We start from the raw sequence: 18066 nt of genomic DNA, 5'->3' as shown, positions 1-18066 counted from the left end.
TGTAGAGGAGACCACACTGGGAGCCGGGAATACAATAGATTAAATTGAAAGAGCTGCAAGTAAATCGTGCATCACCTAGGAGGACTCCTCAGATCACTCAAGTTCTCACATCCCAACACAGCTCCATTCTCGGCCAGAGCTCCTGCTTACGGTAAATTGTTTGAGTCAATGATCTTTCCTGGGGTTCACAGTTCGCCTGCAGCTCTGATGGGCAATAAGACAGTTTGCAATGTTTAAAACTCAGCTCATTTCACTCAAAGGCTTTGGGGATTTAACAAGAGTGCTTTCCCTGGGGAATATCTATCAGGTTAATGATATTCATTCATTCCCAACATTACGGCTCATGTCCCTCAGCACTCACTCCCCGAGTGCTCGTTTTACAAATCGATTTACAGCCCTGAACTGATTTGTTTTATATTAATTTCCGGGATGTGGGCGTTGCTGGTTAGGCCAGCATTTATTGCCCATCCCTAGTTGCCCTTCAGAAGGTGGTGGTGAGCTGCCTTCTTGAACCGCTGCAGTTTTTGAGGTGTAGATACACCCACTGTGCTGTTAGGGAGGGTGTTACAGGATGTTACCCCAGTGACAGTGAAGGAACGGCCGGTACATTTCCCAGTCAGGGTGGTGAGTGACTTGGAGAGGAACCTCCAGGTGGTGGGGTTCCCAGGTATCTGCTGCTCTTGTCCGTCTAGATGGTAGTGGCCGTGGGTTTGGAAGGTGCTGCCTGAGGAGCCTTGGTGAGTTGCTGCAGTGCATCTTGTAGATGGTACACACGGCTGCCACTGTGCGTCGGTGGTGGAGGGTTTGAATGTTTGTGGATGGGGTGCCAATCAAGCGGGGCTGCTTTGTCCTGGATGGTGTTGAGCTTTTTGAGTGTTGTTGGAGCTGCACTCATCCAGGCAAGTGGAGAGTATTCCATCACACTCCTGACTTGTCCCTTGTAGATGGTGGACAGGCTTTGGGAGGGTCAGGAGGTGAGTTACTCGCCACAGGATTCCCAGCCTCTGACCTGCCCTGGTAGCCACAGTATTAATGTGGCTGGGTCCAGTTCAGTTTCTGATCAATGGTAACCAGGATGTTGATAGTGGGGATTCAGCAATGGTAATGACATTGAATGTCAAGAGGTGGTGGTTAGATTCTCTCTTGTAGGAGATGGTCATTGCCTGGGGCTTGTGTGGCTTGAATGTAACTTGCCACTTGTCAGCCCCAAGCCTGGATATTGTCCAGGTCTTGCTGCATTTGGACATGGACTGCTTCAAAACCGACCAGACAAGCTCACCCCCACAAAGCATAATTCTGAGGCTGCTTTTCACTGTGTAGAATGGATAGGTTAGATACAAAGTTTCCTTCTTCACTGTCCCCTTCAAACACTCGCAATTCAGGGACAGCATGGGGTTAGATACAGAGTAAAGCTCCCTCTACGCTGTCCCCATCAAACACTCCCAGGACAGGTACAGCACGGGGTTAGATACAGAGTAATGCTCCCACTACACTGTCCCCATCAAACACTCCCAGGACAGGTACAGCACGGAGTTAGATACAGAGTAAAGCTCCCTCTACGCTGTCCCCATCGAACACTCCCAGGACAGGTACAGCACGGGGTTAGATACAGAGTAATGCTCCCTCTACACTGTCCCCATCAAACACTCCCAGGGCAGGTACAGCACGGGGTTAGATACAGAGTAAAGCGTCCTCTATACTGTCCCCATCGAACACTCCCAGGACAGGTACAGCACGGGGTTAGATACAGAGTAAAGCGTCCTCTATACTGTCCCCATCAAACACTCCCAGGACAGGTACAGCACGGGGTTAGATACAGAGTAAAGCTCCCTCTACACCATCCCCATCAAACACTCCCAGGACAGGTACAGCACGGGGTTAGATACAGAGTAAAGCTTCCTCTATACTGTCCCCATCGAACACTCCCAGGACAGGTACAGCACGGAGTTAGATACAGAGTAAAGCTCCCTCTACACTGTCCCCATCAAACACTCCCAGGACAGGTACAGCACGGGGTTAGGTACAGAGTAAAGCTCCCTCTACACTGTCCCCATCAAACACTTCTAGGACAGGTACAGCACGGGGTTAGATACAGAGTAAAGCCCCCTCTACACTGTCCCCATCAAACACTCCCAGGACAGGTACAGCATGGGGTTAGATACAGAGTAAAACTCCCTCTACAGTGTCCCCATCAAACACTCCCAGGATAGGTACAGCACGGGGTTAGATACAGAGTAAAGCTCCCTCTACACTGTCCCCATCAAACACTCCCAGGACAGGTACAGCACGGAGTTAGATACAGAGTAAAGCTCTCTCTATATTGTCCCCATCAAACACTCCCAGGACAGGTACAGCACGGAGTTAGATACAGAGTAAAGCTCCCTCTACACTGTCCCCATCAAACACTCCCAGGACAGGTACAGCACGGAGTTAGATACAGAGTAAAGCTCTCTCTATATTGTATGAGGTGTTGATGTGTTTTCCACGGTTTCTGTATTTGATGTGGGTGATCACAAGGCCTTCTTTCAGTTCTGTGATATGGAGGTTTTGAATATAAAGTTCTGATTAACCAGAAGCAGAGTCATCGCTGCGTCTAGCCTGTGCCATTGTGGATATGGTGAGGCTACAATCTGCCGTTCTTGCTCTGTCACGGAATGTTCCTGCAACCTCGTCCAGAGCCAGGATGAGTTTTACTGGAGGCCAGGGCTCGGTAAGCTGTCACGCCCTCTGCTGGGCACATGGTTAATAACAGCTGCAGCTTTCATCTGGCTTGGCTTGCTGGCAGGCCTGGCACATTCCGGCACATTCTCAGCCTCCACTTTCCTTTTCCCCACTTCCAACTCGTTGCCACCTCTCGTCTCCCCTTTGAAGCATTTGCTGCCCCCCCCACCCTCACCTCCTGCAGTGAGATAGAACTGGGAGAAAGGTCACACGGGGATGTCAGAGTCCATTGGTGAGGTTGGACCAGGTTCCAGAGAGGGTCATCAGCACCGCACTGTAGCACAGTGAAGCTATCAGGCCCCCCCCCCCCCCCCCCCCGCCACACTCCGAGGGAGGGGGCTTTTTTCCCCAATCAGGTGTCAGAGATTCCAACACAGGTTTTGTGTCACAGGCTGCTGAGTTTACCGAATTCCACGCCAGGTTTAGTCAGTCAGAAGTCTTAGGGGAGATTGTTCGGATACGTTCAAAGTTCTGAGGGGTCTGGAGAGAGCAGATGGAGACACACTCTCTGGAGTGGGTGGGAGGTGGAGCGTAACCACAGTTACTGATGAAGGGGGTGTGTAAACAGTGTGGGTGGAAATCCCACACTGAGATCCATAGATTAAATGAATGGGTAAAACTCTGGCCAATGGATTTCAGTTTTGGCTCATCCATGTTGACAGCATAAAGGATAAAAGCGGACTTTACAAACAGTGAGAACTACAGGAGGTCCAAATGATTTGGGCTTCCACATCCATTGGCCAATAGATCAGATACACAAACTCATCAAAAATACATAGAATGGACTTCCGGTGGCGGCTATGAAGGAGTAAGTCACACATTTGGTGGCTCCCGCTCGGGTCAGACTTTTGGGCCTTTTCCCCCGATTTTCTGCTGGACTTGAATTGTAAAACTGAAGACTTTTGATTTGATTTATTATTGTCACATGTATTAGTATACAGTGAAAAGTATTGTTTCTTGCATGTTGTACAAACAATGCATACCGTACATAGGGAAGGAAGGAGAGACTGCAGAATATAATGTTACAGTTATAGCAAGGTGTAGAGGAAAGATCAACTTAATACGAGGTAGGTCCATTCAAAGGTCTGATGGCAACAGGGAAGAAGCTGGTCTTGAGTCGGTTGGTGCGTGACCTCAAACTTTGGTATCTTTTTCCTGACGGAAGAAGGTGGAAGAGAGTATGTCCAGGGTGTGTGGGGTCCTTAATTACGCTGGCTGCCTTTCTGAGGCAGTGGGAATTGTAGACAGAGTTGATGGATGGGAGGCTGGTTTGCGTGATGGACTGGGCTACATTCACAACCTTTTGTAGTTTCCTGCGGTCTTGGGCAGAGCAGGCTCCATACCAAGCTGTGATACAACCAGAAAGAATGCTTTCTATGGTGCATCTGTAAAAGTTGGTGAGGGTCGTAGCTGACATGCCAAATTTCCTTAGTCTTCTGAGAAAGTAGAGTAGTTGGTGGGCTTTCTTGACTATAGTGTCGGCATGGGGGGACCAGGACAGGCTGTTGGTGATCTGTACACCTAAAAACTTGAAGCTCTCGACCCATTGATGTAGACAGGGGCAGGTTCTCCACTACGCTTCCTGAAGTCGATGACAATCTCCTTCGTTTTGTTCACATTGAGGGAGAGATTATTGTTGTTGCACCAGTTCACCAGATTCTCTATCTCATTCCTGTACTCTGTCTCGTCGTTGTTTGAAATCTGACCCACTACGGTGGTGTCATCAGCAAATTTGAGAATCGAGTTGGAGGGGAATTTGGCCACTCAGTCATTGCAGAGGCAATTGTGTACAGAAATCCCACATTGGTGCATGGAGAGAAGGACTAGAAGTGCTCCTAAAGGCAGAAACAGAAAGACAGAGAAGGTTTGGGCTAAAGCTGCAGCGGGAGACAGCATGGCGGGGGACAGCATGGCGGAGACAGCATGGCGGGGGACCGGACCTCTGACTTGTCGACCCAGTGGTCAACGGAGCAGCTGATGCAAGTTATTCAGGAAGGCTTTGCTAAGCAGAAACAGGACTGCTTGGACCCCCCCCCGATAAAAGAGTCGATTGAGAAGCTGGAGCTTAGATTGGATGCCCAAGATCGGGCGATCTAGAAGGTGGAGAAGGCACTGGCTGAGCAGGAGGAACATCAAACTGCGGTGGAGCTGGAGGTGGGGATGCTGAGGGACCAGCAGAAGAAGCTCCTGGAGAAGGTGGAGGACCTGGAAAATAGGTCCTGCCGGCAGAACCCAAGAATCGTCGGACTCCCGGAGGGGTCCGAAGGAACAGACGCTGGGGCATACATCGCAGACATGTTTGTGAAGCTGCTGGGGGATGGGGCATTCTCCCGGCCATTGGAGGTGGATAGGGCTCACAGAGCACTCGTGAGGAAGCTGCAAATGGGAGACCCCCCCGAGGGCAATGGTGGTGAGATTCCACAGGTTCTCGGATAAGGGGCGCATTCTACAGTGGGCCAAGCAGACACGGAGCTGTAAATGGGACAATAGCAGCCTGCGGGTTACCAGGACCTGAGTGTAGAGGTGGCCAGGAAGAGAGCAGGCTTCAATCAGATCAGGTCGATCCTTCTTAAGAAAAAGGTGAAGTTTGGACTGTTGTATCCGGCCCGTCTCTGGGTCACGTATGAGGAACAGCACTTTTATTTTGAGTCGCCTGAGGATGCGCTGGACTTTGTGAAAAAGAAAGGACTGGTGGTGGACTGAGAAATTTTGAACTTTGCTGCAGCGTTCATGTTTTTTTTTTCTTTTTGTTTCTCTGTTCGTTAAAGAAAAAAGTTTCTCGTTTTTTGTTTTGTGGAAGCTGTTTGTAATGCCTTCTGTACTGATTTATTCACATCTAGAAGAAAATAGACTTATCAGTGATAGGCAGCATGGTTTTGTGCAGGGAAGGTCATGTCTTACAAACCTAATAGAATTCTTTGAGGAAGTGACAAAGTTAATTGATGAGGGAAGGGCTGTAGATGTCATATACATGGACTTTAGTAAGGCGTTTGATAAAGTTTCCCATGGCAGGTTGATGGAAAAAGTGAAGTTGTATGGGGTTCAGGGTGTACTAGCTAGATGGATAAAGAACTGTCTGGGCAACAGGAGACAGAGAGTAGTGGTGGAAGGGAGTGTCTCAAAATGGAGAAGGGTGACTAGTGGTGTTCCACAGGGATCCGTGCTCGAACCACTGTTGTTTGTGATCTACATAAATGACCTGGAGGAAGGTATAGGTGGTCTAATTAGCAAGTTTGCAGATGATACTAAGATTGGTGGAGTTGCAGATAGCGAGGAGGACTGTCAGAGAATACAGCAAAATATAGATACATTGGAGAGTTGGGCAGAGAAATGGCAGATGGAGTACAATCCAGGCAAATGCGAGGTGATACATTTTGGAAGATCAAATTCAAGAGTGGACTATATGGTCAATGGAAGGGTCCTGGGGAAAATTGATGTACAGAGAGATCTGGGAGTTCAGGTCCATTGTACCCTGAAGGTGGCAACACAGGTTGATAGAGTGGTCAAGAAGGCATACAGCATGCTTGCCTTCATCGGACGGGGTATTGAGTACAAGAGTCGGCAGGTCATGTTACAGTTGTATAGGACTTTGGTTAGGCCACATTTGGAATACTGCGTGCAGTTCTGGTTGCCACATTACCAGAAGGATGTGGATGCTTTGGAGAGGGTGCAGAGGAGGTTCACCAGGATGTTGCCTGGTATGGAGGGTGCTAGCTATGAAGAAAGGTTGAGTAGATTAGGATTGTTTTTGTTGGAAAGACGGAGGTTGAGGGGGGGGACCTGATTGAGGTTTACAAAATTATGAGAGGTATGGACAGGGTGGATAGCAACAAGCTTTTTCCAAGAGTGGGGGTGTCAGTTACAAGGGGGCACGATTTCAAGGTGAGAGGGGGAAAGTTTAAGGGAGATGTGCGTGGAAAGTTTTTTACGCAGAAGGTGGTGGGTGCCTGGAACGCTTTACCAGAGGAGGTGGTAGAGGCGGGCACGATAGCATCATTTAAGAGGCATCTAGACAGGTATATGAATGGGCGGGAACAGAGGGAAGTAGACCTTGGAAAATAGGAGACAGGTTTAGATAAAGGATCTGGATCGGCGCAGGCTGGGAGGGCCAAAGGGCCTGTTCCTGTGCTGTAATTTTCTTTGTTCTTTGTTCTTTGATTTGGGACCAGTGGCAGAGCTGAGTGAGTTAAGGTTTTCATTTGCACTTTTGGGGGATGGAGGGGTGCTTGTTTAGATTTTGGTGTTTTTCTGTTGGGCAATTGTGTGGGGATTGTTTGATGTTGGAGTGTGTTTGTAGGAGCGGGGGGGGGGGGGGGAGGGTGGGGAGGGAACAATAGGTGGGAGACTATCTGCCACCAGGGATGGGGGGCCACCAAGCTAGCTGGGCGGGCTAGCTCACCGAAGCGCAGTGGGGGGTGTGCATATGTTCGGTTTATCAAAGGGGTTGGGTTACAGGGTGTTGTTACTGGGGGGAGGGCGGAGGGGGGGAAATGTTTTGCCGACGAGGGAGGGACTTGGGCCAAGGGACAGAGAGGAGGTTGGAGGCGGAGGCTGCCTGGAGGCGGGCCCAAAAAAGGGGGTGGCTGATCGGGGAAGGGGAGGGGCAATGAGCCCCCCAGCTAGGCTGATCACCTGGAATGTTCGAGGGTTAAACGGGCCGGTCTAGAGGGCCCGTGTGTTCGGACATCTTCGGGGACTGAAGGCGGACGTGGTAATGTTGCAGGAGACGCACCTTAGACTAACTGAGCAGATTAGATTGAGGAAAGGCTGGGTCAGTCAGGTCATTCACTCGGGACTGGATTCAAAGACTGGAGGGGTCGCAATCCTGATCAATAAGTGGGTGGTGTTTGAGGCGGGTAGAATAGATTTGGTTTGGGAGGTCGGTACATTATGGTCAGTGGGAAACTGGAGGGGGTGCAGGTGGTATTAGTAAATGTGTATGCGCCAAATTGGGATGATGTGGAGTTTATAAAGAGGATGCTGGGGAAGATACCATACCTGGACTCGCACAGGTTGGTCATGGGAGGGGACTTCAACAGATATTGACCCTGGTTTGGACTGGTCAAGCTTGAAACGGGCAGGGTGCCAGCAATGGCAAAGGAACTAGGGGGTTCATGGAGCAGATGGGGTGGGGTGGATCCATGGAGATTTGGGCAGCCGAGGGTGAAGGAGTTCAAGGAGTTCTCCTTCTACTCACACGTGCATAAAGTGTACTCCCGGATCGATTTCTTCATTTTGAGCAGGGCCTTGCTGGCTGGGGTGGTGGACACGGAGTACTCAGCGATCACAATCTCAGACCGTGCTCCGCACTGGGGTGACCTGCAGGTTAGCAAAGACAGTAATCAGCGCCCGCACTGGAGATTAGATGTGGGACTTTTGGCTGACGAAGGGATGTGTGAGCGGCTGAGGAAATGTATTCAAAACTACCGGCAGGTCAATGGCACGGGGGAAATTTCAATAGCGATGGTCTGGGAAGCACTGACGGCAGTGGTCAGAGGGAGCTGATCTCGATCCGGGCCCATAGGGAGAAGGTGGACAGGGCAGTGACGGCCCGACTGGTTAAGGAGATATTACAGATCGATAGGGGGTATGTGGAGACTCCAAAGGCTGAGCTTTTGAGGGAACGGTGGAGGCTACAGGTGGAGTTCGGCTTGTTAACCACAGGGAGGGCGGTGGAGCAGCTGAGAAAGGCGAGGGGGGGGGGGGGGGGGTGATCTATGAGCACGGAGAGAAAGCCAGCAGAATGCTTGCACAACAGCTTAGGAAGAGGGAGGCAGCCAGGGAGATAGGGAAAGTAAAGGACGGAGCTGGGAACCTGGTTGGTGATTCAGTAGGGGTGATTAAGACGTTTAGGGATTTCTACAGTAGGCCGTATAGGACGGAACCCCCTGCGGGGCCGGAGGGGATGAGGCACTTCTTGGAGGGGCTGAATTTCCCAAAGGTGGACGGGGAGCCGGTAGAAGGTCTGGGGGTCCCGAGCGGATTGGAAGAGATAGTGGAGGGTCTGGAGGCCATGCAGGCGGGTAAAGCCCCGGGGCCGGACGGGTACCCAGTGGAGTTTTATAAAAAGGTTATAAAAAGGGCCGGTGTTGATGAGGATGTTCAATGAGGCGAGGGAAAGAGGGGTGCTGCCCCCCGACGATGTCACAGGCCACAATTTCGCTGATTCTGAAGCGGGACAAGAACCCGGAGCCTTGTGGGTCCGACAGGCCAATATCCCTGTTGAATGTGGACGCCAAACTGCTGGCCAAAATGTTGTCCTCCAGGATTGAGGATTGTGTTCCGGACGTTATTGGTGACGACTAGACGGGGTTTGTTAAGGGCAGGCAGTTGGTGGCCAATGTAAGAAGGCTGTTAAATGTGATCATGATGCCCCCGGAAGGTAGGGAGGTGGAGGTAGTGATCGCAATGGATGCAGAAAAGGCTTTTGATCGGGGAGAATGGGACTATCTGTGGGAGATACTGGGACGGTTCGGATTCGGGCGGGGCTTTATTGGCTGGGTCAGGCTCCTGTGGCAAGTGTACGGACGAATAGGACAACATCAGACTATTTTAGACTGCACTGGGGGATGAGACAGGGATGCCCCCTCTCCCCACTGTTGTTCGCGCTGGCTATAGAGCTGTTGGCAATTGCTCTGAGAGCCTCAAGGGGCTCGCCCGGGGGGGGGGAGCACAATGTTTCGCTCTGTGCAGATGACCTGCTTCTGTATGTAGCAGACCCATTAGAGGGGATGGAAGAAAGCATGAGGATTCTCGGGGAATTTGGCTGGTTTTCGGGGTATAAGCTAAATATGGGGAAAAGTGAGATGTTTGCGGTCCAGAGGAGGGGACAGGAGAGGCCATTGGGGGAGTTGCCGGGGGAAGCTTTAGGTATCTAGGCATCCAAGTGGCGCGGGAATGGGACCGACTGCATCAATTAAATCTGGCCCGGCTAGTAGACCAAATGAAGGATGATTTTCGGAGATGGGACGCACTCCCGTTGTCATTAGCTGGGAGGGTGCAGACAGTGAAGATGACGGTCATCTCGAGATTCCCGTTTGTGTTTCAATGCCTCCCCCATCTTTATTCCGCGGTCCTTTTTTAAACGGGTCAACAAAGTGATCTCTGGCTTTGTTTGGGCGGGAAAGACCCCACGGGTAAGGAAGGTAATGCTTGAGCGGAGTCGGGGTGAGGGCGGGCTGGCGTTGCCAAGTTTTAATAACTTTTACTGGGCGGTGAATATAGCCATGATCAGGAAGTGGGTGGTGGGGGAGGGGTCGGCATGAGGGCGTATGGAGGCGGCTTCATCCAAGGGCACCAGTTTGGGGGTTATAGAATAGAATAGAATAGAACAGTACAGCACAGAACAGGCCCTTCGGCCCTCGATGTTGTGCCGAGCAATGATCACCCTACTTAAACCCACGTAACCCGTATACCCGTAACCCAACAATCCCCCCATTAACCTTACACTACGGGCAATTTAGCATGGCCAATCCACCTAACCCGCACATCTTTGGACTGTGGGAGGAAACCGGAGCACCCGGAGGAAACCCACGCACACACGGGGAGGACGTGCAGACTCCACACAGACAGTGACCCAGCCGGGAATCGAACCTGGGACCCTGGAGCTGTGAAGCATTGATGCTAACCACCATGCTACCGTGAGGCCCCAAACTGCGCCTCTGCCGTTCCCGCCGGCACGGTACTCCACCAACCCCGTGGTGGTGGCAGCCCTGAGAGTCTGGGGGCAATGGAGGAGACATGTGGGAGCAGAGGGAGCATCGGTCTGGTCCCCAATCTGTAATAATCACCGGTTTGCCCCGGGAAGTATGGATGGGGGGTTCTGGATATGGCAGAGAGCAGGGATTGAGAGGATGGGGGATATGTTTATAGAGGAGAGCTTTCCGAGTATGAGGGCGCTGGAGGAGAAGTTTGGGTTGGCGAAGGGAAACAAATTCAGGTATCTGCAGGTGCGGGACTTCCGATGTAAACAGGTGTCAACCTTCCCTCTCCTACCGCAAAGGGGGATTCAGGACAGGGTAGTTTCCAGAGGGTGGGTCGGATAAGGGAGCGTCTCGGACATTTATAAGGAGCTTATGGGGTCAGAGGAGACGCAGACCGAGGAACTGAAGCGCAAGTGGGAGGAGGAGCTGGGAGGAGAGATAGAGGATGGTCTATGGGCGGACGGGTTGAGTAGAGTCAACGCGTCTACAACATGTGCCAGGCTCAGCCTGATACAATTTACGGTCGTTCACCGGGCTCACATGACAGTGGCCGGATGAGCAGATTCTTTGGGGTGGAAGACAGATGTGCAAAGTGTGCGGGAGGACCAGCGAACCATGTCCACATGTCCTGGGCATGTCCGAAGCTTCGGGGATTTTGGCAGATGTCATGTCCATAGTGTTGAAAACAAGGATGGCACTGAGTCCAGAGGTGACATCGGAAGACCTGGGAATCCAGGAGGAGAAAGAGGCAGACGTTCTGGCCTTTGCTTCCCTGGTAGCCCGGAGACGGGTACTATTAGCTTGGAGCCCCCGAAGTTGGAGACCTGGCTATTGGACATGGCTAGCTTTCTCTGTTTGGAGAAAATCAAGTTCGCCTTCAGAGGGTCACTGTTAGGGTTCACCCGAGGTGGCAACCGTTCGTCAACTTCTTTGCGGAAAATTAATCGGCAGCAGAAGGGCGAGAGGGGGAGGTTAGTTTAGCTTAGAGTAGGGGGTTAATAATGGTGGGACCTGTAAGGGGGGGAGACGGCTTTTGCACTATGTTTATAGTTTCATGTACATTGTTTATTTTGTTGTTGTTACAATACCAAAAAATACCTCAATAAAATGTTTATTTTAAAAAAGATATAGAATGCTGACCTTTATAGCTGAAAGCCTAGAATTGACAGTGCAGAAGGAGGCCATTCAGCCCATCGTCTCTACACCGACGCTCCAAAAGAGCACCCTACCCAGACCCAATTGCCCACCATATCCCCGTAACCTAATAACCCAACTTTTTTGGACACTAAGGGACAATTTATCATGGCCAATTCACCTAACCTGCACATCTTCGGACTGTGGGAGGAAACCGGGGCACACAAAGAAAACCCACTCACACACGGGGATGACGTGCAGACTCCACACAGGGTCAGTCCCGAGGGAGTGCTGCACTGTCAGAGGGTCAGTACTGAGGGAGCGCCGCACTGTCAGAGGGTCAGTACTGAGGGAGTGCCGCACTGTCAGAGGGTCAGTACTGAGGGAGCGCTGCACTGTCAGAGGGTCAGTACTGAGGGTGTGCTGCACTGTCAGAGGGTCAGTACTGAGGGAGTGCCGCACTGTCAGAGGGTCAGTACTGAGGTAGTGCAGCACTATCAGAGGGTCAGTACTGAGGGAGTGCCGCACTGTCAGAGGGTCAGTACTGAGGGAGTGCCGCACTGTCAGAGGGTCAGTACTGAGGGAGTGCCGCACTGTCAGAGGGTCAGTACTGAGGGAATGACGCACTGTCAGAGGGTCAGTACTGAGGGAGTGCGGCACTGTCAGAGGGTCAGTACTGAGGGAGTGCCCCACTGTCAGAGGGTCAGTACTGAGGGAATGACGCACTGTCATAGGGTCAGTACTGAGGGAGTGCCGCACTGTCAGAGGGTCAGTACTGAGGGAGTGCCGCACTGTCAGAGGGTCAGTACTGAGGGAGCGCTGCACTGTCAGAGGGTCAGTACTGAGGGAGTGCTGCACTGTCAGAGGGTCCGTGCTGAGGAAGCCCCGCACTGTCAGAGGGTCAGTACTGAGGGAGTGCTGCACTGTCAGGGTCAGTACCGAGGGAGTGCCGCACTGTCAGAGGGTCAGTACTGAGGGAGTGCTGCACTGTCAGAGGGTCAGTACTGAGGGAGTGCTGCACTGTCAGAGGGTCAGTACTGAGGGAGTGCCGCACTGTCAGAGGGTCAGTACTGAGGGAGTGCCGCACTGTCAGAGGGTCAGTACTGAGGGAGTGCCGCACTGTCAGAGGGTCAGTACTGAGGGAGTGCTGCACTGTCAGAGGGTCAGTACTGAGGGAGTGCTGCAATGTCAGAGGGTCAGTACTGAGGGAGTGCCGTACTGTCAGAGGGTCAGTACTGAGGGAGTGCTGCACTGTCAGAGGGTCAGTACTGAGGGAGTGCTGCACTGTCAGAGGGTCAGTACTGAGGGAGTGCTGCACTGTCAGAGGGTCAGTACTGAGGGGGTGCCGCACTGTCAGAGGGTCAGTACTGAGGGAGCACTTCACTGTTAGAGGGTCAGTGCTGAGGGAGCCCCGCACTGTCAGAGGGTCAGTACTGAGGGAGCGCCGCACTGTCAGAGGGTCAGTACTGAGGGAGTGCCGCACTGTCAGAGGGTCAGTACTGAGGGAGTGCCGCACTGTCAGAGGGTCAGTACTGAGGGAGTGCCGCACTGTCAGAGGGTCAGTACTGAGGGAGTGCCGCACTGTCAGAGGGTCAGTACTGAGGGAGTGCTGCACTGTCAGAGGGTCAGTACTGAGGGAGTGCTGCACTGTCAGAGGGTCAGTACTGAGGGAGTGCTGCACTGTCAGTGGGTCAGTACTGAGGGAGTGCCGCACTGTCAGAGGGTCAGTACTGAGGGAGTGCCGCACTGTCAGAGGGTCAGTACTGAGGGAGTGCTGCACTGTCAGAGGGTCAGTACTGAGGGAGTGCCGCACTGTCAGAGGGTCAGTACTGAGGGAGTTGACTGAGGAATTGTGCAGAGTCCTACGGTGTTGATGGAGGGATGAGAAACTAGGGAGGAGCATTGAAAGGAACGCTGACTGCAAACATAACACCGAAAATCACATTAAGGAAGATTGATTGTGTGAGTTGCTGCCTGCAATGCAGCTATTTATGGATTCCCAATGGAGGGAGTCTCTCAGCAGGACCACATTTCACATGCATTACATATTATGATCTGCACAACCCTGGAGATTTTGCAGAAATTAATATGTAATTGTCAGCACTGTCTCACCTCCTAGAGGTATTGATGCAAGTATCACATTGGATTCACATTTAATCAGAGAGAGTCTCAATTCAAACACACCTTGTGCAGTTACAGTACGGGACAGCGCTGTTAGAGGGTCAGTACTGAGGGAGCGCCACACTGTCAGAGGGTCAGTACTGAGGGAGTGACGCACTGTCAGAGCATCAGTACTGAGGGAGTGCCGCACTGTCAGAGGGTCAGTACTGAGGGAGTGACGCACTGTCAGAGGGTCAGTACTGAGGGAGTGCTGCACTGTCAGAGGGTCAGTATTGAGGGGGTGCCGCACTGTCAGAGGGTCAATACTGAGGGAGTGCCGCACTGTGGGAGGGTCAGTACTGAGGGAGTGCGGCACTGTCAGAGGGTCAGTACTGAGGGAGTGCTGCACTGTCAGAGAGGGTCAGTACTGAGGGAGTGCTGCACTGTCAGAGGGTCAATACTGAGGGAGTACTGCATTGTCAGAGGGTCAGTACTGAGGGAGTGCTGCATTGTTGGCGATGTCAAGTTGCATTAAAGCTCAGCCCCGGCCAGTATTGAATCCAGGATTGTGCTGCCTGGGTGTTTGGAGGAGACAGATTCAATTGTATCTAACCCCGTGCTGTACCTGTCCTGGGAGTGTTTGATGGGGACAGTGTAGAGGGAGCTTTACTCTGTATCTAACCCCGTGCTGTACCTGTCCTGGGAGTGTTTGCTGGGGATGGTGTAGAGGGAGCTTTACTCTGTATCTAACCCCGTGCTGTACCTGTCCTGGGAGTGTTTGATGGGGACAGTGTAGAGGGAGCTTTACTCTGTATCTAACCCCATGCTGTACCTGCCCTGGGAGTGTTTGATGGGGACAGTGTAGAGGGAGCTTTACTCTGTATCTAACCCCGTGCTGTACCTGTCCTGGGAGTGTTTGATGGGGACAGTGTAGAGGGAGCTTTACTCGATATCTAACCCCGTGCTGTACCTGTCCTGAGAGTGTTTGATGGGGACAGTTTGGAGGGAGCTTTACTCTGTATCTAACCCCGTGCTGTACCTGTCCTGGGAGTGTTTGATGGGGACAGTGTAGAGGGAGCTTTACTCTGTATCTAACCCCGAGCTGTCCCTGTCCTGGGAGTGTTCGATGGGACAGTGTAGAGGGAGCTTTACTCTGTATCTAACCCCGTGCTGTACCTGTCCTGGGAGTGATTGATGGGGACAGTGTCGAGGGAGCTTTACTCTGTATCTAACCCAGTGCTGTACCTGTCCTGGGAGTGTTTGATGGGGACAGTGTAGAGGGAGCTTTACTCTGTATCTAACCCCGTGCTGTACCTGTCCTGGGAGTGTTTGATGGGGACAGTGTAGAGGGAGCTTTACTCTGTATCTAACCCCGTGCTGTACCTGTCCTGGGAGTGTTTGATGGGGACAGTGTAGAGGGAGCTTTACTCTGTATCTAACCCCATGCTGTACCTGTCCTGGGAGTGTTTGATGGGGACAGTGTAGAGGGAGCTTTACTCTGTATCTAACCCCGTGCTGTACCTGTCCTGGGAGTGTTTGATGGGGACAGTGTAGAGGGAGCTTTACTCTGTACTTAACCCCGTGCTGTACCTGTCCTGGGAGTGTTTGATGGGGACAGTGTGGAGGGACCTTTACTCTGTATCTAACCCCGTGCTGTCCCTGTCCTGGGAGTGTTTGATGGGGATGGTGTAGAGGGAGCTTTACTCTGTATCTAACCCCGTGCTGTCCCTGTCCTGGGAGTGTTTGATGGGGATGGTGTAGAGGGAGCTCTATCTGAGCAACATTCAGTGCAGGCACATCATGCTGAGCACCATTAGATTTTGCTACATGCATGAAAGAGTCTCAACGTTTTGATCCTCCCTCCCCCTACTTCACTCCCTACTGCCCCTCCTCTCCTCACCTACCCCTCCCTCACCCTCGCTGGAGGATCAGAAGTAGCTTCATCAAATCCCTATCGCGCTGAAAGTCAGGCCCAAGATGTGACATTTACTTGAGAAGATAGTGGTGAACAACCCTAATGGTTTGCTCAGCCACTTCAGAAGGCAGTTAAGGGTCACCCACACTGCCTTAGATCTGGAGACACGTGTAGGCCAGACCAGGGCGGGATGGCAGATTTCCTAATGGACATTATTGAACCAGGTGGATTTTTAGATTAACTCTAATGCACTAGTTTTGTGGTCCCCTTGACTGATATTAGCTTTTTATTGCAGATAAAATTAATCCTGAACTTGTGAGTGAAGCTCATATCCTGAGATTAACACGTGTTTAAATACACCGTGATGATTTCTATAGCAGAGCCATTGTTACTGTATTATTGTTCAAACCGAGATTGGGGAGATTGTTCAGGGTGTGATTTCTCTTGGTTGCCCTCCTCTTCATCCACACACACTTGCTTGAGGCTATTGCCAAGAGATCAGGCTGTTCTAATCTTCCTTTCCCAACATCATCACCCTAATAAATGCCCCCACACACAGCACAAATTAATGAAATGTTCCAACTGCAGTAATTAAACACTGAGTACTTCCTGCGTTAAACCCACTTACAGAATGTTAATCAGCCTCTTTCGCCCCAGGTTTTGACAACATTTGTTGATTATTAATGAATTTAACTAATCTCTGCAGCTCTTAATAGAGGATACTCCGGCCTCAACCCGAAACAACATCTCATATGATTACCCTCTGCCTAATCTGTGTGAAAATTAACCAGCCGGCAAAGGCCCTATCTACATTTTGACAGAAATGTGCTTTTTTATTAAACTTTTCACACATCAGCGTCGAGAAACAAGAGAGTTTGAGCTTCTTGTCGCCCGGTAACAGTCTGCTGACCTCTCAAGGACTTGTTCACAACGAGAATGAGTGCTCCAGAAAACATTTCACAGCAGAAATAATTCGACAACAAATCTTAAAATTAACTGTCGCTCCCACAGACCCACAGCATTCTCCCTGGAACTCCACATTCAGTCGACACTGTTAGGGGTCATTTTATACACCATAAACCCAAAACCCAAAAAAACCCAAAAACCTCAAACCCTAAAAAAAACCTAAACCCTTAAAGCCAAAAAACCCCCCAAACACTAAAATCCTCAAAACCCTAAAACACCCCAAAACCCGTAAAACACCCCAAAACCCCAAAACACCCCAAAACCCTAAAACACCCCAAAACCCTAAAACACCCCAAACCCCGAAAACACCCCAAAACCCGTAAAACACCCCAAAACCCTAAAACACCCCAAACCTGAAAACACCCCAAAACCCTAAAACACCCCAAACCTGAAAACACCCCAAACCCCAAAAACACCCCAAAACCCTAAAACACCCCAAACCTGAAAACACCCCAAAACCCTAAAACACCCCAAACCTAAAAACACCCCAAACCTGAAAACACCCTAAACCTGAAAACACCCCAAACCTGAAAACACCTCAAACCCTAAAACACCCCAAACCCCAAAAACACCCCAAAACCCTAAAACACCCCAAACCCCAAAAACACCCCAAAACCCCAAAAACACCCCAAAACCCCGAAAACACCCCAAAACCCCCAAAACCCCGAAAACACCCCAAAACCCGTAAAACACCCCAAACCTGAAAACACCCCAAACCCCAAAACCCTAAAACACCCCAAACCTGAAAACACCCCAAACCCCAAAAACACCCCAAAACCCTAAAACACCCCAAACCTGAAAACACCCCAAAACCCTAAAACACCCCAAACCTAAAAACACCCCAAAACCCTAAAACACCCCAAACCTAAAACACCCCAAAACCCTAAAACACCCCAAACCTAAAAACACCCCAAAACCCTAAAACACCCCAAACCTGAAAACACCCCAAACCTGAAAACACCTCAAACCCTAAAACACCCCAAAACCCTAAAACACCCCAAACCCCTAAAACACCCCAAACCCCAAAAACACCCCAAAACCCCAAAAACACCCCAAAACCCCAAAAACACCCCAAACCCCAAAAACACCCCAAAACCCCTAAAACACCCCAAACCCCAAAAACACCCCAAAACCCCAAAAACACCCCAAAACCCCGAAAACACCCCAAAACCCCCAAAACCCCGAAAACACCCCAAAACCCGTAAAACACCCCAAACCCTAAAACACCCAAAACTCAAAAACACCCCAAAACCCAAAACACCCCAAAACTCAAAAACACCCCAAAACCCAAAAACACCCCAAAACTCAAAAACACCCCAAACCCTAAACACCCCAAACCCTAAAACACCCCAAACCCTAAAACACCCAAAACTCAAAAACACTACAAAACCCCAAAAACACCCCCAAACCCTAAAACACCCCAAACCTGAAAACATCCCAAACCCTAAAATACCCAAAACCCTAAAACACCCAAAACTCAAAAACACCCCAAACCCTAAAACACCCAAAACCCTAAAACACCCAAAA

The sequence above is a fragment of the Scyliorhinus canicula genome, chromosome 24 (genome assembly GCF_902713615.1).
Source record: "Scyliorhinus canicula chromosome 24, sScyCan1.1, whole genome shotgun sequence".
NCBI classification, from domain to species: Eukaryota; Metazoa; Chordata; class Chondrichthyes; order Carcharhiniformes; family Scyliorhinidae; genus Scyliorhinus; species Scyliorhinus canicula.
Note: the sequence above shows the minus strand (reverse complement) of the source record.